We start from the raw sequence: 20,099 nt of genomic DNA on the forward strand, positions 1-20,099 counted from the left end.
AAACAAAAACTATTTGTTTCTAACACACATTTGAGGTACTCTGTAACAACTTTTACATCTTATTTTATTTCATTTTAGCCATGACCTTATAGGGAGCTCAAGTTAGCCTGAGTCCAATGTCATTGATCCAAAGTCTAAAATCATACCTTTTTCATTGCACTTCACAAAAGGCATTTTAGTATCTTGTCTACAGTTGGTACCATGCTATTTGAATGGAATGAAACTTAAAGGAATATTAAGCGTTTAACAACCTCAGCCTTTTCTCCTGCATTCATGGAAGAACACTTACTTATTCCAGAGACACAAAAACTTTTCCACTGCTATTGTTTTTCTCATGTCTGCTATGAGTGAATCTTCTGGCAATACTACTTACTCAGCTTTTGAGAAGATACAGTGAGGATGTACCTATCTTCCTAAATCCTTACATCTTATTTTAATAGACTGTTAACATTCTTAGTTGTCATCATAGCAAAGCTTTAAGATTTCTTCTGTTTTCATAATCAAAGCACCTCATGAAGCACTTGAGTGAATGACGGGATTTCCCAAAGACAAGTTCAGGCACTTCTGATAATAGTCCCAGAATAGAGATGTCGGAATGAACAAGTGGAAAGAATCCTGGAGTTGCATTTGGAACATACAGACTACAACTGATTTGGAATGCTTTCAAGCTGTGTGACCTTAAGCAGATCATTTAACACTTATGAGTCCCAATGTCTTTGGAGATGGTAGTTTCTGCCCCAGTTAGACCACAAAGAGATAAAGAGAGCACATAAGAGGCCCTCTTTGGAGGCATATTTTTTACTTTTGAAAAGCACAGTACAAGGGGATATTTTTCCTCCCCTTCCTTCTGTCACTGGTCTCCATCCCTCTCTGCAAGGTCCTGGGACTTTCTAAGCACCAGCAGAGCTGACTCAGCTCTGTGGCAGCAGAAGATTCCAAGTGGCTGAATAAAGCACCCAATGCAGACAGGCAGAGGTCAGAAATCAGCCAGGGATAAAGGAACCAGGAAAGATAGAGATACGATACGGTAAAAGAATCAGAGAAAGGTAATGCATGCCTCCACTATGCTTTCTAGAATTTCTTTTGCAAATTAGTAAAAGTATTTATTTCTCATAAGGATATATACTTGATTCTAAGTTTCCTTTATAGAGTAATCAAGAACTTCTGAGAAGTAACAGAGATAAGGCTAATCAAAAAAGCTAAAATAGGAATAGGAAGCTCATTTGAAAAAACAACCATATTGGGAAAGAAAATCAACACTTGATCCCCAGATGCTGAAAACACATGACCAATTACAACCAACAATACAGCACTAGGAACAGAAGGAAGGGAGACAGCGTCAGGAGGCCTAAGACACTTATGGACATTTGTCAGACTTGCTGTAAAGGAAAGTAGATGAGGTAAAGTAAAATGAATGTTTCTAACACGCGATCAGAAAACAGCATGAGCCCAGGGAAGCTTCTTACATGTCGCTTAATTCTGCACATTAAATTAGCTTCTTGGCGACTATAACTCTTGGTCAAGAGCTGTACTATTGTTATGTCAAATAATTTTCAGTACATTTCACAAGATGATTACTATTTCATGCCTTCCCACCATCATCTGCAGATTGGAAAATAGAGATGCAGAGAGGCAAAGCACCAAAGTGCACTGAGTCTAACAGGTTGTTTGTTTACACGTTATTTTCCTTTCTTCCCTTAGAACCAAAGATTTGCCTTGGTTTAATAATTAACCATAGAAGACTGCACTTTTCTTTTAATGAGCAAATAGTAAAGGAAAAGATTGAAAAATTCCCTCTCTATCTCCTTGGTGTCAAGTAAGTAAAAAAACTGGGGGAATTTTATGGCCCTATCTAAACTATTCTTATAGCCAGGAAATCGTAAAAATTAAATTTCCAGTGTAAAGAAGCAAGTTTCTAAATTAATAATAGAAAAGTTATAATTACTTGTAAGGAAATATTGTTTTATTAGAAGATATCAAATGGCAGTATATTTAGTCAATTAATATGTATGTCACAGAATTATTTTAGAATCCATGTTTATTTGGAAAAAGTATGACGCCTTTAACAAAAATACTTTTATTTTGCAGTAAGTATAAAAATAAAAATGTAAATGAGTAGTTTATGTAATTTCTAATGCTAAAATAGCACTGAATTATATCACTGGTGATATTGACAATCTTAATTAAGAAGTCACTTAATGATCATGTTAACAAATCTGGCATATTTTTTTAGGCAGATTGACACTACTCAAGACACAAGCATAACTGATGTTCCTTCAATAAGATGCAGAGTAGAATCTGTGAAGGAACATCTGATGCCTATGATAAAATTAAGGTCAAGGACTTGGTAAAATATGTTATAAACTGTAACAGATGTTCCCAGATGAAATCACATTTCTATTAAAAACTATACAGATGCTCAGTCGATAGAACCCAGAATCTCAGAATTGTAGAACCAGAAAAGGATTTTTAGAGACTAGCCATTCCCATCATTTTAAAGCAGAGGAATTGGCACACAAATGTTAAAGTGGGGAGCACAACATTCCACAGTTGGTTATGTGTCTGGACTAGAACTTAAGTCCTTTCTACCATTCCAGATTGTCTGTCATTATGACAAATGAAGGGACATTTTAATATCTTACTTAAAAACATATTTAGGGTAAATTGTGTTGTGTGGTAAAATTAGGTACAGGAATATTAACAACATAGACCATTGCACGTTTTGGACCTTTCCTGATTCCTGCTCCTGGATATTGCCCAGCCTTATATTGTCTCTTAAAGTGCAAATCCTGGGAATCTACCATTCTCCAGGCATTATAAAGATGCCAAACTAATATTAAATCTGCAATGCATTTTTAAAATTTCAGTAGTACTATTAGGAATCAGCAAATATTAGCACCACACTAAATTGTGGGTGGTACCTCCTTAAATTCACATGATGAATAAACACTTTCTCAGTTGATCTTTCACAAGATTTAATATTATCCAGAGTTTGGATGCTAATACTAAACTTCTGTGAATCACAAAGGGTTTGGCAACAAATGGGCAAATACTTAACACTACTGAAATAAAAAAGCACTACACTGAATTTCACATGCTTTCTTTCATAGATAAATCAAGTCGACAGTGGAGCAACACACTTAGAGGAAAAAAAAATATATTCTAAGATGCTTATAATTTATCACTTGTGATTTTTAAGACCTTATCATAGACTGTGAACTATAAAATATGAATTCTATTATAATCTCTTTTATTGTGTCAGGAGGGATTTTGACCCCAGATTTTCACTGACCAACTGGGATAGATTTTGCAGAACATAAACACCAATAAAATGAGGAGAAAAGACTGACTTTAATCCCATTAATAAAGATCCAAAACTAATCATCTCTTCCCATTTCAACCAATGGCAGAACTAGCCATTGTTGCCATAACCTACAAGTTAATATGGACTCCTTACTTGTACCCATTCCCCACCTTAAAAAAAAATATATATCATTCAACTTTATTAAGACTACATCTCACTATCTTAAATTTACTTCAGTGGCTCTCAAGTGTATGGCTATCAGAATCCCCTGGGGGAAATTTGTATTGTTAAAAATATAAAGGCCCACAAGCTCCCCTACTTCAAGGAGCCTGTGCCTCTGTGGGCATTATTAGCTGTCCATGTGATGATGATGTGTAACGAATTTGAGAAACGCTACTTTAGTGTATGCTCTTAATATTCCTCTCCTGATATTTGTATTTGCCTCTTAATTGTTCTTGCTTCTTTCTGTACCAATCCACTCTTCAGTTAGTCAACAAAGTTGAAAAATTCCAAGCTTAAAAAATATATATATATACTAATGGCTGCTTATCACACTTAAGAGTAAGTCTGGATTTGTTTTGCATTTAAGGCCCTTTAAGATTTGGTTTTTGCAGTCTTCTCTAGCCTCATTTATCATCACTCCACCTGAGGTGCACATTCCCCTAATGCACAATGCCTACCTGGAGTCCAGGCCATTTATAATCATTCCCATACTCATTCAAAAATTATCTATTGAGAGAAGCCCGGGTGGCTCAGTGGTTTAGCATTGCCTTCTGCCTAGGGCGTGACCTGGAGACCTGGAACCAAGTCCCACGTCAGGCTCCCTGCATGGTGCCTGCTTCTCCCTCTACCTGTGTCTCTGCCCCTCTCTCTGTCTCTGTGTCTCTCATGAATAAATAAATAAAAAAAATTTTTTTTAAATTATCTATTGAGCTCCTACCTTCAGTGCAGCACTGGATTTAATACTATGGGTCAAGCGGTAAAGAAATGGAAATCGTATCAGTTCTCAAAAGGGGAAAAAGATGTAAGTGAATGTATTTAACTTTGTTAGAATTGTGATAGATGCTGCAAAAAGTAGTGGATTATTATGTCAGGATTTTCAGAGGTAGCTTCCTCAAGCAAGTGCTTTTTTGAGCTAATGCTTGAAGATTTTACAGAAAATAAATGGCAGGAGGTTCAGAGGGGCCTTTAAAGGTAGGGAACAGATTACAAAGGTCCAGTGGTGAGAGGAGAACTACATTTTCAAGGACTTAAGAGAAGGTCATACAGCGATCCACCTTATTTGTGGGCATACTTTCCAAGACTCCTGGTGGATGCCTGAAACTGCAGATAGTACTAACCCTAAGTATAATATGTTTTTTCCTATAATACATACCTAGGATGAATTTGTAAAGTAGGCACAGTAAGAGATTAACATCAATGGCTAATAATAAAATAGACCAATTATAACAATGTAATGTAATAAAGATTATGTGAATGTGGTCTTTCTTTCAGAATATCTTCTTGTACTGTACTCACCCTTGCTCTTCTCGTGATGATGTGAGATGATAAAAATGCCTGTTTGATGAGATGAAGTGAGGTGCACGACCTAGGCAATGTGACGTAGTGTTAGCAACTATTGACCTTCTGATGTCAAGTCAGGAGGATTCTCTGCTTCTGGATGACAGTGAACCTGAGGTAACTGAAACTGGAAAGCAAAATGAAAATAAGGGGGTGACTGCTGTAGACATTAAGACAAAAAAGAGAAAATGTGGGTAGCCAGACGTAAAGTTGGTGATGGTGCAGAAACCAGTTCATATAAGTATTTGTTAGCCATAGTTGCTTTTTTTTTTTTTAATTCTAAGGAAAATTGAGAGTTTCAAGGAGAAAATTGTCTTAGATTTGCATCTGAAAAGAACATTATGACCACAACGTAGAGGATGGATTAGAAGATGGGAAGCATGGGCCATATACCTCTTTATAGAAGCCCATTGCAGCAGCCCAGGAGAAAACAGATGCTGCTTGGAGAAAGCTCTAAACACCAGAACTGCGTCATGGCATGCTTTACTCTCCACTCAAAGGACCATCTTTTTCCCATATCATCTTTTGGTTTCATCTGCAAGGCCTAGATGATATTGGGTTTTCTTATCATTGGCCATTTACTCTTGCTACATTTTAATTTTTTATAATTTAATTTATTTTTATTTTATATTTTATTTATTTATTTGTTTTAGAGAGAGATAGCATATGTGCACAGAGATAGAGAGAGAGAATCCTAAGCAGGCTCCATGCCCAGTGTGGAGCCAGATTCAGGGCTTGATCTCATGACCCTGACATCATGACTTGAGCTGAAGCTCAGATGCTTAATCCACTGAGCTACCCAGGCTCCCTGACTCTTGCTACATATTAAATATTAATTTATACATCTCTCTCCTACACTGAAATACAAATTATTAAGAGTAGGAGCAATATTCTATCTTTATCTCCACTGCCCAATCAATTCTATGTTTCAATAAATGTTTGAATGAATTGCCCATAAATTGACCAGCCATGTGATGTTGAACAAGTAATTTAACCACTGTAGACCTCAATTTCAACACTTAATAAGTAATCTCATCTCCTCACCCACTGTAAGCCCTTGGAGTTAGCTACCAGCAGGTAAATATCCTTTTCTTGGAACTGAGGGTATGTGGAGAATCAATCAGGCAGATTCCAAAGGATAGATTTAACTGAAAAAGATTTTGTAAGGGGGATTGGATTTTAGAGCTATTTAGGTAGAATTCAGAGTCCAACAAGAATATATGAACCACCCAGGAACTCTGATATTAGGAAGCCTCTACCACTCCTACACATGAAAAGATAAGGGGAAGGAATAGTGCTAATGAAGCCTCCTGAGAAATGGAGCTATGGGTGTGGGTCTGTTCAACAGAAGTTGTGGCCATAAGGCAACTACCACCAGGACTATGGCCAAGCAAGGAGTGAGCTGGTGGCAGGAGGAATCTAGTTCACCAGTCTAGCTCTTCTCTCAGCCATCAATACATTTCTACAGCTTCTTGAAGGACTGAGGCCATTTGAAAGCCAGAGGGCAAGGAAATCCAGGTGATTATGTTTTTGAGGTTAATCTTTCAGGCCACTGAGCATGAACTAGAAAAAGGAAGGGTGGATCTAGTGATGCGAATGGAGAGAAATCAGAACAGAAAGGTTTCCACAAGAAAACCATGGAGATTCAATTTAGTAAAACAAAGGAGTCTAATAAAGCCTTCTAAATGGTGCTGTAGGCCAAATATGAGAAAAAATAAGAACATGGAGTACTCAGAAAGGGGATTACAGAACCATGGGAATAATGGCAAAAATTATGTAAATGGGCCAAGGGGAGGACAATATGGGCAAATGTTCAGGCCTGAATTTTTTGCTATCTTTCACATTTGTGCCTACATCTGTGTTTGAAGGACAGCAATAAACTTTCCAATCAGGAAATCAAGTGATCTCAATATTCACATCAATTTATATAATGTTATTACAGTTGCAGTAAAATACCTTTTTACTATCTAGAATTTAGACACTCTTGTCTTGCATACCCTATTTAATTTGATTTAAATTATTGAAAACTCCATGACCTGGGAGTGTAAAACTCAATGCATTGAGTATATCCAATATCAATGGAAAGTTTCTTCATATTAACACACGTAATTACTACTCATCTCCAAAGAACCTATGTGCTAGATAGGGAGTAGAGGCTTTCCGGATCTCATCCAGTCCTGGTATCAAAAGTGCACAGGAAGATGCTATAATCCACAATATACTGGAAAAAGCCTGAGGTCAAAGAGGAGGTAACACATCCCATGTGACACAGAAAGTGGAAAGACTGGGACTCACATTCAGGTCTTTTAGTCTGGAGCTCTCATTCATTCCTTAATGTGCTAGGAGCTTCACGAAGCAGTGGAGCTGCCTATAGTTGGGGCTAAAGAAGTTGTTGATGATTTCTATGTTTAGATACAGGAGTACTAAGGGGAATTTCCTTTCTTTTCTAATTAATTGAGGAAAACATATGAGAAGAGATAGAAATTTTGAGTTAATTGGTTCAGGGAAATGAGTTAGCTTGATTAAGCAAGAGTACATGATACCCAACAAATGCTTATTACAGAGAGAAATGAACCTCATCTAGAGTCTTGGGGAGCATCAGCAGGCTGGGCCTGAAAAGCATGGTTTCAGCAGGATGGAACGATTGAAGGAGAGATTGCAAAAAGAGATTTTCAGCCATGAGAAATTGTTTGTGGGAAAATAGGCTTTGCAAGTTTGCCTTCTTGGCAAACATCACATATTTCTTTACATCACCCATCTCCTTGCTTTATTGACTCATTCAGTTTCTTTAATTCCAAAAGCAAATTTGATTTCTTTTTACATTCCATGCACACTTCTAGGTCCTGGGCGTATAAAGTCAAAGTGACACATTCTTTCCCCTCATAAGAGTTTTATATCCGTGGAAGACACAGAGCCATAAACCAGCAAGTGTAATTTCATATGATTGTGTTAAAATAGCTGCTGAGGATGTCTCAGAGACACAGAGAAAGAATATTTTCATTGCTAAGAAGTCAGAAGAAGTCCTTTTCAAGAGCTTGGTCTTGAAGAATGAGAATTAAATGGGTAGAGAAAAAAATCTAAAGGTTTTAAGAAAACTATACTTGTGAAATTCTTGAAGACAGAGGCAGAGCTTGTAGGACCAGAGTAGAGGATACATGTGGGACTGGAATGCAAGATGAGCCAAAAGAAGCAGGCAGGTGCCATGCTACATGAAGGAGCTTGGATAGCAAGTTAGGGAATTTGAGAGGAACCACAAAGCTCTGGGAAGCCACTAAAAGATTTAAATCAGCAGAGTGATAAAATCTGATACAAGGTTAGAAGAGATCATACGGGATGCAATGTGGGATGGACAGAGGAGGAGTCCAGGCAGGAGGCATGGAGACCAATTGGAAGCTTGGTTCCAAACCTGAGTGACTGTGCAAGTGGTTGTGAGGTTACTGACATGAGGAACATAGAGTGACGAGTGGACTGGATTGGAGAAAAGAAGTTTCCAATCTAATTATTTCCCATTGACAAATTTTCATCATCCCTTCTTTAACATAATAATGAGAAGGGGAAATATATATAATTGATAAGAATGGATTAGAATATACTTCTGCTTATTTTCTGGCCCTGATCTGAATACTGGCTTCCAGGGAACTGTGTTTATTATAAATTCACAGAAGAGGGAGACATGAATTAAGAGGGATCCTGATGGACAATGGTCTCACCCCGTTTTCTCCAGTCTCCACTCCTCAGGATTTCAAAAGATAGGAAGGCATCTCTTCACAGTGACTTCATAGTGACCTTTGAGGGGGAAACCCAAGACTCTGTTAAGGATAAATGAATTCACTGAGAATATGGTGTTTACTTCCGAGCACTTACCTTTTGCCAAGTAGTGTCTGTTATGCCAAGGTTCACATTAGCAGGCAGCGTGAAGGAGGGAAAAGCAACTCGACCGCCACTTTGGAATGGATTTTTTACCTGCCTCATTGCAGATAAGGGACATTATTGATCTGATTAGGGTAGTTCAATTAGCAGAGCAAACAGATTCCTAGACTGGAGAAAAGGCTAAATGACTTTTGCCTTTGACCTAGAGAAATTACCTAGGCAACCAGTACTTCAGTTTTTCTGTCTCCTAATTGAGCCCGGTAAGTGCTACACTATCCAAATGAGTGGGTCTCGAACCCAGCTGATTTTGATGTGGTTTGGGAACCACTGCTCTACATATAAAGACTGTAGAGAGCTTTGCAAAACAGATCTATCTCATTTGGGCTCCCTCCTCCAAAATGGGGTAAGGAGGCTGCCTGTGAAAAACAATGTGAGATCCAAGTAAAATGTACCACATCTCAGTAAGTGAATGCTAGTGATTTGAAGAAATGTAACACTGCTGTAGTAAATAATGCTTTATGACAAAAATATTTGGTTATTTTACAGTATTGCTCAAGCGAGGAAATAGCACTAATTACAACACTTTCTTTTCATTCTGTGTAACAAGCAGGATTCTCTGGTGCAAACATAAGATGCCAATTCTATAATTTAAGGAGAAAATAAAAATATGGGTGGTTATGGGGGTGGCTCATGTGAATGAAGGGTAGGATGACAAGGAAGCTGCATGGAGACATGAAACATTTGACTCTAGGGACCTGGGTGGTAGGAACCAACAGAATTCTTTCCCAGGGGACAGCTGAAAAAATGAAGTTCTCACCAAATCAAGCGCTTTTAAAAATAATGTTCAGGGTGGAATGAGCCAGCATGAAAAGGAGAGTTGTTTAATAAGACGGAAAGGTTCTTTAGAACTTTTGAGAAGCAGTTATTCAAAATACATTTTAGTTCTTTAGTGAGTGTCAATCCCTTGATGAATTACTCATTTAAAACTGGAAACAGACCAACAAATATTCTTTTTTTATTTCTAAACTGGTTTTAATTGCTTTTTTAATAATAAATTTATTTTTTATTGGTGTTCAATTTGCCAACATACAGAATAACACCCAGTGCTCATCCCATCAAGTGCCCACCTCAGTGCCTGCCACCCAGTCACCCCCACCCCCCGCCCTCCTCCCCTTCCACCACCCCAACAAATATTCTGTATAAAGAACATACCTTAGAGGAAGACAGCATGAGAGAGAATAATAATTGTTTTTAAACCTGGCTTTGGGATCCCTGGGTGGCGCAGCGGTTTGGCGCCTGCCTTTGGCCCAGGGCGTGATCCTGGAGACCCAGGATCGAATCCCACATCGGGCTCCCGGTGCATGGAGCCTGCTTCTCCCTCTGCCTGTGTCTCTGCCTCTCTCTCTCTCTCTCTCTCTCTCTCTCTGTAACTATCATGAATAAATAAAAAAAAAAAAAATTAAAAAAAAAAAAAACCTGGCTTTGCTGCCTTGAGATCCAGCAAAGTAATGCAAAAAAAAAAAAGGTTAAGTTGTGCAATGATAAACTTAAGAAGGCCATGGGAGGAAAGCAGGGAGGAGGAGAAGGAGGAGGAAGAGGAAGAAGAGGAAATCTACCTTCAAAGTGGTAAAATAAAACTTAATTTCAGTGGAATTTATAATGAACTGAAAATGCGTTCCTTTCCAGGTGTGTCAAATTTTCTTAAAATAAATACCCTTTCAGGGATTGTGAATGATATCCTGCCCAATGGATAATTTTCCTTAACTGCTATTTAGCTCAACAAAATTTTTAGATGATTCAGATGCTACTCTAGTATTAATTGTCACAGGATGAAATCTAGAAGTCTCGATGATGTAATGATAGAGTTTATAGGACTGATGGTATGCAATGAAGTATGTCATTTTTCTAATGCCACAGTAGAGGCAAAAAGTCTTTTTCATTTTGAGAACTTTTGCTCAATCTTACATATATTATCAATGTAGCTTTAGGCAAGCATTTTGATGTTTTTAAGGCTCCATCTCAACATACAAAAGGAGATGGTTAGGGACGCCTGGGTGGCTCAGCAGTTGAACATCTGCCTTCACTCAAGGTATGATCCCAGGGTCCTGGGATCAAGTCCCGTATTAAGCTCCCTGAAGGGAGCCTGCTTCTCCCTCTGCCTATGTCTCTGCCTCTCTCTCTCTGTGTCTCTCATGAATAAATAAATTAAATCCATAAAAAAAAAAAAAGGAGACGGTTAATCACAACAAACCCTGCCTATCTCACAGGAACATGAAGTACGTAGGGCAAAATCATTGGTGGTAAAATCACTGCAAACCCTTATGAATTTGAGGGTTACTTATAGATATCTGGACATATTATTTAAGAGTAAAAAAATGGTAGCAGATCTCTTGACTAGAGGCCAGAAAAGCCATAAGTAACAGAATTCACATTCATCACAACCATTTGGAGCAATGTTTCACAAACTGGAGTGACAGTTTTGAAGAGTTAACCCCAAAGTGCTAAGTTTATATTGTAACTCTTAAAAGGAAGTAATTTGTGTCTGTAATATATGTAATCTCCATAAACCATTTCTTTTTTAAGATTGTGTGAACAGCACTAAGAAAAGCTGCAGTGGCAACACCACCTTTGATGTGACAGAGAATGAACATAATTAATATTGCATACAAATACAATCTCAAAATATTAGATAGTGAGCTCACTGCTTAATTGTTCTGAAAATGATAGGGTATACTCCTTTTAGGCTACATCCCCGAGAATTTTTTTTAATTGCCCTTTAATAGAAATCATGCTTTATTTTTAGTCTAGAGAAAACAAAGTCTGTGGGAACCACCTTCTTCCACCCATGTCTTGGCAGTGGGAACTAGTGTCTCAGATCAAGACTATTTACCCATCCCCATGGCAACAATGTGTTCCTTCCTGCATAAATCCTAATATCATAGGACCCAATGGTTCTTTAGTATGGCATTTCAACCCCAAAATAACTATATTGATGTGAATATAAATGCTCTAAATAGAACTTTTTTAAAAAAATTAAAATATTGCCATGATGCTAGAAAGTCTGATGTAGCCTTTTCACCAGATCTTTGTTTTGGAATAAACTGTCTGCCATTTCGGAGTATGGATGCTGGATCTTCAAAGGAGTTGGACCTTTTAATCTGTTATTTGGCAGAACATTATGTGGACTCTAGCAATGTTGGGGTTGGAGCTCTGAATAATGTCCCTACATCCATGTAGCCACAATCCACGAAGACATTGCCTGTGGGTTGCCTTGGTTTAGGGGTCATTACCCTCTTGTTTGCCAGGCTCAACAAGAAATTAAATCCCTAAAAGCTTCATCTACCCTAAGATCTGGTCACTTTCCAGGTTGCTAGATGTACTAAAACACACTGGCAAAGATTCCAAATAGCAAAAAAGATTGAGTTGTACCCATAAATTGCTTTGGGATCCTCAAAAGAAAAATGCTGTCCAAATACCAATAAGTGGTATTAACTATTTTGTCTCATGGTCAGACCTGACACTTAAACCTACACACACATTTTAATAAAAGTAGTGTTCTACTACTTGTACTTCCTTCCATACAAATACATTATAATTTTTGTTTGAGAGAGTGTAGGTGGTGGCACAGATATTCTATTTCCCTCTGACAGCTTCCCCTCCAGTGTTTCAAATGTATTAACACTCAGCAGGTGAAATTAAAATACTTTTTATACTTTGAACCATTCCCTTGTAAGATCTCCTATGATTGTTAAATCAGGGTTGAGTGAGCTGCAACTGGATGTGTCATTCATTGATTTTTTTTTTAGTAGAGATTTAACATTTCTATGCATTTTAACACCCTCTTTTGGTAATGAAAGCGTTGGGAGCCAACTCTTTCTCTGTTCTCTCTTGAAGGCCTGCTGTTCTTTCTCATTTTTCAAGAGCTTCATGAACAAATAAAGTAACTTGGCATTGTCATGAAAAGGAATGTTTCAGTACTCTGGTCCCACTGATTGTACTCCAAATAATTTGCTCCTGCCCTTTGCATTATAAAAGCAACCAGATGAAAAAGAGTGTTGTACATCTAAGCATAGACAGAAGAGTCCAATAAGTAGAAAGGCTGTCCAGGCTCCAGCTTGACTCCCAAGATTCTAAAATAAGTGCACTTTTTTCTTTTTTTAATGAAATTGTCTAATGAGAATGCTAGTTGGAAAGGACTAGCTGAAGAAACAAGTGAATTTTAATCTCATTGAGGTCAAGAGCTCTATTTTATTCAAGTTTGTATTTCATGTGGTTAGTGGCCCATTAAGGCCTTACACAGATACAGGAACACAAGAAAGTAAAGATTTATTAATCATCAAGTGGTCATTTTTGCAATATAAATGGAAGAAAGATTTTTATTTAAAAAATATATTGTTAAGATATTCTAAACAAAGCACCAAGTATAAGTTTGGGGACTATTTCTTTTTTTAAAACATTTTATTTATTTATTTGAGAGAGAGAGAGAGAGAGAGAGTTCCCCCTCCATGCAGGGGGAAGGGGAAAGGCAGAGGGACAGGGAGAAGCAGACTCTCCACTGATCAGGGACCCCTATGCAGGGCTCGATCCCAGGACCCTGAGATCGTGACCTGTGCCAAAGGCACACTTAACTGACTGAGCCACCCAGGTACCCCAAGATTGGGGAATGTTTCTTATGTAGTTATGTACCTGTCTTTATGTGTTTGTGATATATCTGTGTGGGACACATAAAGTATGACTATAAAATAATGAGACCTAAAGAGACACATATCTTGGACAATATACTTGTGTTGAAGCGAAGTTTCATTAAATGAGGTATGCTAAGATACTGCCCAAACTCAAGTGGTATCTAAATATAAAATGTTGCAATTATAGATTATTCAAAGCACATCATTATCGATCTGCTCCTTTGGTCTATATCAATAAAATAATAATGTTGTCAGGGACCAGGAAGAATGAAATGTCTCTGCCCGTAGCTATACAAGTCCAGAAAACAGAGCACAACTGACATAAAAATTGATGGCAGGCTGTAGAGGCAATGCATATCCAAGACCATTTAATGATGAAGCATTCTTACCTGTCCGATACACAATTTGGCTTTGGAATATATTCTTTTTTTTTTTCAAAGGAGCCTTTTTATCATTGTAATTTCAAATCATGACAGCTCAGAAGCTGTCATTAAGAATAAGAATAAACTGAAGAACTTTTTTCCTCCTCCACAGACAGGATTGCAATCTATGGATGTATTGTGAATGTGGCAGCAGAAAAAGACATGAAACAAGACAGGTCCTCAATAACTTCATACCTGGAGCCACTAGTGATTGTGTTTGCACTCATTCTCAGCTGCAATCACTCAGTCTCACAGCTGGACAACACCTCTCATTCAAAATAAACCTTCCGTTCTTGATTGCTCCATATCACGTTGCTGCCATTTCCAGCTGTTTCTCGATCAGAATACATTGCTTTAAGATCTGCCTCTTTATGTCCTCAAAGCAAATGAACAAGCACAGGAATATTTTGAAACATTTTATTACACTTACCAATGTTATTTGACTCTGTAACAAGTGAAAAACAAATTACAATGAGGAATGCTGTTTTTGAAGAACTGCAATTTCCATTTGCCTGTATTTGTGGATAAGAAATTTGGGGCTTTTGGACCAGAGACTCCCTCTGTTCATCATGGTTGAAATTTTACAGGCCGGATGAAAAGACTGGAGAAAAGCAGAGTGATTTACTGAACTTGTTGCCTTCAGAAAGCAATCTCATTGGTAGTTCTACAGTACCTCATATAAAATAAGCTCAGGTTTGGAGAAATATAGATATATATTTCCATGTAATATCTGTGCATTTTCCTAAATGCTGCCATGCCTTTTTACTATGTTAATGAATAGCTTAGATGATGAACATGCTTTATAGGCTTTGCTGGCTACTGTGTGAGCCTCTGGACATGGTTAGTTCCTAAGAAATGCTTAGTAACATGCACTTTTGCAAAGTCTCTTGAGTTTTTGGAACAATGGCCAAGGGTGTTTGGAGAAATGCTTTCCTGTCTTTACAGACTCAAAATCACCACTGAGTTCTTCCAAGTTTGTACCAACCTTACTGACCTTGCTCAGTCTGGCTCCAACTGTCCTGGGGGACAGAATGATTCCTCATTCACCAGTGCCTTTAATTACCTTCTTTTGCAAAAAAATGTTCTCTGGGGTCCAAGGAGGATGTTGAGAAAGAATGCTATGGCATTCCAACATTTTCTCTTTACTCAAGCATCCAACAATTACAATCAAAGTACATTGAAATTGCTTACCTTTATTTCAGCTCATCTCATCAAACTCTGTCTACAGCTCAATGAAACATATGAAAAGACAAAACAGTACAAAAAACTTCTTCATTGTACGTTAATATCTCTACTTGTCCTGTAGAGATAAGCCCATGGACGTGATCATGCTTAACTGGGCTGTCTACATAGAAGATAGAATAATATAGAATAGACTTTAAATGATGCACTACTACAATTCATAAAGTCTTTTAAACACTGATTTTTTTTTATAGTCAGTATCTGGTGACAAAAAAAAACACAAATAACAGCAAAACCTGAGTAGATTAATGACCTTAATATTTTTTAAAATTTATTTATTTAGAAATATTACTTTAGGAATTTATTTGCTTACAAATAGAATATTATAATAGGTACTATAAATAGATTATATAGTATATACTAGGCTCAGTGCCTGAATCTAGGAATATTCTAATCCACTTTCAAAGGAGAATCTACGGTTTCAATAGAGAACAAAAATAATTGAATACTGTTTCATTTTGTTTTGCTTTGTTTTTGCTTTTTAAGTGAAATATAGAACTAAACTCTCAAGTAACTATGGCTATCCCAACTTGCTTGCTTTCTCCTGGAGGGAAGTCCTTATGTTCCACATAACGTCAAAAGAGTATCATTGAACACCTATGATGAGCTTGAGATACTAAAGCCCAGAAGGAATATGAGACCAGTTTGGGCTTTCTATTCTGTTGTTCAAGGGCTCATAATTGGAAGACAAAAAAAAAAAAAAATCTGCTTGCAAATGTTTTTTTTTTTTTTTAATATTTCTTGCAGATCATGGAACATGAGTTTAGAAAGAAGTGGAGGCAGGAGGGCCTATCATTTGCAAATGGCACAGAAGAGCAAAATCAAATCCTGGAAGAGAGCAAAAATGAGATGAATTTACTCAAGATCATCTCCCTGGAGACTGCCAGCTCGATTAGAGCTAAATTGCTATTGATGACTTCAAAGAATCAGATCATGTAATTTGACATATAAGGATATATGGCACAAATAATCAAATATTTAAATAATGAAAACACCAAATGAATTAAATATTCCTGTTATATAGAACTATTAGAATTACTTAAGAGACCTTCCAGATGCAATCTGTTATGTTAAGTACAATGATTCTGTGTTTCCATGTGCCGGGCAGAATTTAAAATGCAAGGAATCATATAAGCATAGCAGACCAATTTTTAAACTAACTGAAGCCCCAACATTTCATTCTGATGGGTGATTGCACACTACCACATCTCTTCTCTTTGTCTTTCTTCTCTTCTAACATATTCAGCAGTTAATTTAGAAAGTAAGATGTCCCTTTAGAAACAAAGAAGACATTAAGAATTTTCTTGCAGAGGGTGCCAAGTAAGAACCTACCCTCTTGCTCATCTCGGTAAACATTTGCTTTCAAGATTGCTGTAGTATCCCATTATCATCAAGTCCCACCAAGAAGGAAAATTAAGTCTTGTAAAAAAAATCACAATTTTGATTGTGCCAAAACTCCTCCATTTAATATACCCCAAACCAATATGTGCAGTCTGTCACTTGAGGTCCTAGGGTTTCCTCGATCCCAAGCCTCAGCCAACCTGGACTCGTCACAATTTGTCAGGCAGATTGGTGCTTGACTTCTTGATTCTTGCTCCTGGGCAATGACTCAAACTCTGTCCACCTAGAATTCTTGACTTCTCATTTACCCATTCATTCCCTCGAGAACTCAGGACATATGTACTTGTTCCTTGGTCTGTGCCAGTATCTGTCCCTGTCTCAATCCTAACCCTGCTTCAAGAGTGAGGTGTCTCATTCAAAGCCATACAATTATTCCATGACATCTTTCTTTATCTTTCTCATCAAGAGTAATTTATTGATGTATCCATTTCATCATTTATTCATTTAAATATTGTGTTGAATGTCTATTATATGCTGAGTCCTAATAATACAAGTACAAATGAAGTCTGTTCCCTGACTTTATAGAACTTGAAGCTGATTTAAAAAGCAAACCAGTGAAACAGCAGGTACCCCACAATTATAGAGTGGAAGAGGGCAAACATGTATAATGTGTGCCCCTAGAACCCTAAACCACCCAGGAATGGCCAAGGTCCTCTCTCTAGAGAAAAGAACTGATGATCTGAGCCTAGAAATTCAAGGAGATTTAGCTAAATATAGGAAAGAAAGAAGAATGTTCTTTGCAGAAAGAAAAAGCACAGGAAAATAGCATAAGAAGTATGAGGAAAACCATGGCATTCTAGCGGGCCAGGCTGCACACACACGGTAGTCATTAAGGTGGCTGAAATGAAAGAAGCTTGGTGGGTGAGTGACCAGAGATGAGATTAAGATGTGAATTGCAAGTAAATCTTGAAACATGTCTGAGAACTAAGCTAAGACATTTATATTTTATCCTAAATGATTTGGGGAAGGATCGAGAAGTGTTGAGTGCAGAGGGGAAAAATTGGAATTTAATTTTGAACGTTACCATCGTCCACCGAGATACTTGGAGCTGAAGAAAAGAATTCCCAACAAAAGCCTGATCTCAAAATGGATGAAATCCACTATTTGTATTAATTATCCTTTTATTTTTCTCAAAGAACAAGAAGTCCAGGGGTGGGTAGTTTACTGCTACAGCAACTCAATGATGCTGTCAAGAGCTGATGTTCTTTCTGTCTGGTTCAGCCTCCTTACCTCACAGCCTTTTCTTCTCCTGCATGTCCCCTTCTGGTCACCAAACAGCTGCTGCAATTTCAGGTGTCAAGTTTGTTCTCTGGGAAGAAAATAGGTAGAAGCAGTATAAGGTCAAGAAGGAAAAAAGCTAACGTTGTCCCTTCTTAACAGATAAATAAACACTTTCTTGAAGTGTCACTCAGGAGACTCCTATGTATACCTACTTGGCCAGAACAGTGTTACATGGTAGTCCCTAGCTGCAAGGGACAGTAAAAAAAAAAAAAAAAAAGAACTTTCCTTTCAGAAATGGGTTATGTGTACAGTCACCATCTGCCATGTCCATCATTGACCTACATTTGGTCAGCTTTTAAAATATCATATCTTGGGGTACCTGAAGGGCTCAATGGCTGAGCATCTGTCTTTGGTTCAGGTCATGATCCTGGGATCCTGGGATTCAGTCCCACATTGGACTCCCCTCTCTGTGAGGAGCCTGCTTGTCCCTCTGCCTATGTCTCTGCCTCTCTCTCTCTCTCTGTTTCTTATGAATAAATAAATAAAATCTTTAAAAAATATATCACATCTTAATTTTCCTTTGATATATATTATTATTATATAGGACATATATTATTATATTGATAATACATTATTATGCATATATGATACATTGTATAGATATTATACAAAATAAAATGTATTATTATATGGAATATATATATGTACATACACACGCATATAGATGCCTGATTAAAGGGAAAGAATGGGAGGTTTGAATGTCAGAATGTTCTGAATAAAAAAAAAAAAAAACTTGCCCCTACTTGTTCCAGCCTTAGTGTGTTATGCAGAGATTACACAAATCTAGATTCCTCAAACTTACCATTAATATATCTATTTTGTACTCTTCTCTCTTTTGTTTTGTACAAATTTTGGAGTGTACATGAAGTAGAGAGGATAATATAATGAGTGCCCTATTGACCACTCAACCACCTGTGATGGTTATCATTTTGCCAATCTTGTTTCATCTACCCCTCCCCTTTTCCTCTGGAATGTTTTAAGCAAACTAGTTCCATTTCAGTACACAAGAAAATGAGTTAACGCTGTATACCTCAAATTGATTTTTTTCTTCTTCAGACAGGAGATCCTATAAGAGTTTTAACATGACTTTGGAAAAAAAATGGTGAATGGAAAAATGTCACTCGGAAATTCTCTCTCATATATGTGTATACACACACACATAAACATACACATACACACAAGAGTAAGAACAGACTGAGAAAAAAGAGAGAAATTTTAAAGCGGAAAAGCCCAATTTCCAGGAGCTGGAAGGCTAAGTGGAGTTTCCACAGGCCCCTGAAGGAGTGCGTCTCACCTACATCTTTATTATCCAGAGCAGGACTCCTTCCCCAACCCCATCCTTGAAACTTAGGTCACAGTTATGTGTCATTTAAAGTATCGTTGACAGTTAACAAATGTAGAAATTAGTATTCTATCCAAGTGTATATTCTTTAACATTAAATTTCAAACTATATACTAGATGGTAGCTTAGTAGAAACTGCCACCGTATCCTAAATGAGCAGCTGTTTAAGAAAGAACAAGGCCTCTCCTTCTTAGGAGGTCTTAGGGATTTTGATTACTTTGATTACTTTGACCTTCTGATCCTACCGGATCCTTTAAGACAAATAATTCCGAATGTTAACAACTACTCTTAATTTTTTTAACTACTCTTAATTAAATAAATACAATAAATATGTATCATATTCATTCACATACAGGGTCCATTCGTTTAACCATTCATTTATATGTTCATCCATTCACTAAACATTGTGCAGGTCTTGTACATATCTGATTGCTAAAATCCTTAAGGATGAAAACCCTGGTAAGGAACTATAATTGTGCCTCTGTTTTCATAAAGTGAAGCAAACCCACATCCTAAAAGCCCTGTGTGGGAATTAGGGGAAGGGTGGTTGTTCTCTAAACGTCTGGGGAGTAGAAATGCCAATCTGAAAGTGTATTTCCAAAAAGGCATAGTGGCAGGACGGCAGGGTGGGAATTGGGCCTGGCTGGAAGGATCTCTATATGTGTATTTTTATCGTCCATGTGTTGGATGAAGCGGAGAGCTGCCAGATAGCTTCTTTTCCACAGCTTGGAGTTACTGTTGGGAACAGATCCATGTATGGAAGCGAAAGCCGAAAGGCACAGATAAGCAGAGATCCAGCTATGCAAACCATGTTTAGAGACACTTAAAGGACAAGCATCCCAGGTCCTTTCTTTCTGGTAAATTCGGAGAAGCCATCATCCCGGGTCTTTTTTCACATCCAACTCATGCGGACTGAGCAGCCCAGACTTGACAGAGGTAGGTGCAGGGCTTTTGTGATGAAACTTATCTAAAGGATCATTCATGAATATTCC

The 20,099-nt window shown here is 37.5% G+C and overlaps 1 protein-coding gene and 2 long non-coding RNA genes across 13 annotated transcripts in view; 2 read left to right on the forward strand and 1 right to left on the reverse strand.

Moving 5' to 3' along the window:
• The window catches only part of LOC140601465 (uncharacterized), a 48,095-nt gene that overhangs the window by 5,042 nt on the left and 22,954 nt on the right, over positions 1–20,099 (reverse strand). The window contains exons 2-8 of one of the 5 annotated variants that reach the window (XR_012004471.1): positions 17,715–17,793; positions 14,037–14,217; positions 10,211–10,223; positions 9,947–9,991; positions 8,729–8,827; positions 8,575–8,650; positions 4,823–4,991 (exon numbers count right to left, since the gene is read on the reverse strand). This is a non-coding gene — a long non-coding RNA (uncharacterized lncRNA). Of the gene's footprint in view, positions 1–4,822; positions 4,992–8,574; positions 8,674–8,728; positions 8,828–9,946; positions 9,992–10,210; positions 10,224–14,036; positions 14,218–17,714; positions 17,794–20,099 lie in introns of all 5 variants that reach the window. The other 4 variants (XR_012004470.1, XR_012004469.1, XR_012004473.1 and 1 more) reach the window with 4 other exon arrangements.
• On the forward strand, positions 713–18,267 carry LOC140601466 (uncharacterized). 2 transcript variants are annotated; one of them, XR_012004475.1, is made up of 4 exons: positions 713–1,046; positions 1,702–1,816; positions 4,799–4,981; positions 15,831–18,267. It is a non-coding gene; the product is annotated as an uncharacterized lncRNA (long non-coding RNA). The 2 variants fall into 2 exon arrangements; XR_012004474.1 differs by lacking the exon at positions 713–1,046 and adding an exon at positions 1,269–1,400.
• Positions 19,625–20,099, forward strand: part of SLC8A1 (solute carrier family 8 member A1) — a 377,788-nt gene continuing 377,313 nt past the window's right edge. For 3 of the 6 annotated variants that reach the window (XM_072770422.1, XM_072770407.1, XM_072770420.1), the window contains exon 1: positions 19,734–20,043. The gene's annotated coding sequence lies outside the window, so the exon portion shown is untranslated. Of the gene's footprint in view, positions 20,044–20,099 lie in introns of all 6 variants that reach the window. The other 3 variants (XM_072770413.1, XM_072770409.1, XM_072770408.1) reach the window with 2 other exon arrangements.

The sequence above is a fragment of the Canis lupus genome, chromosome 12 (assembly GCF_048164855.1).
Source record: "Canis lupus baileyi chromosome 12, mCanLup2.hap1, whole genome shotgun sequence".
Lineage (NCBI taxonomy): Eukaryota > Metazoa > Chordata > Mammalia > Carnivora > Canidae > Canis > Canis lupus.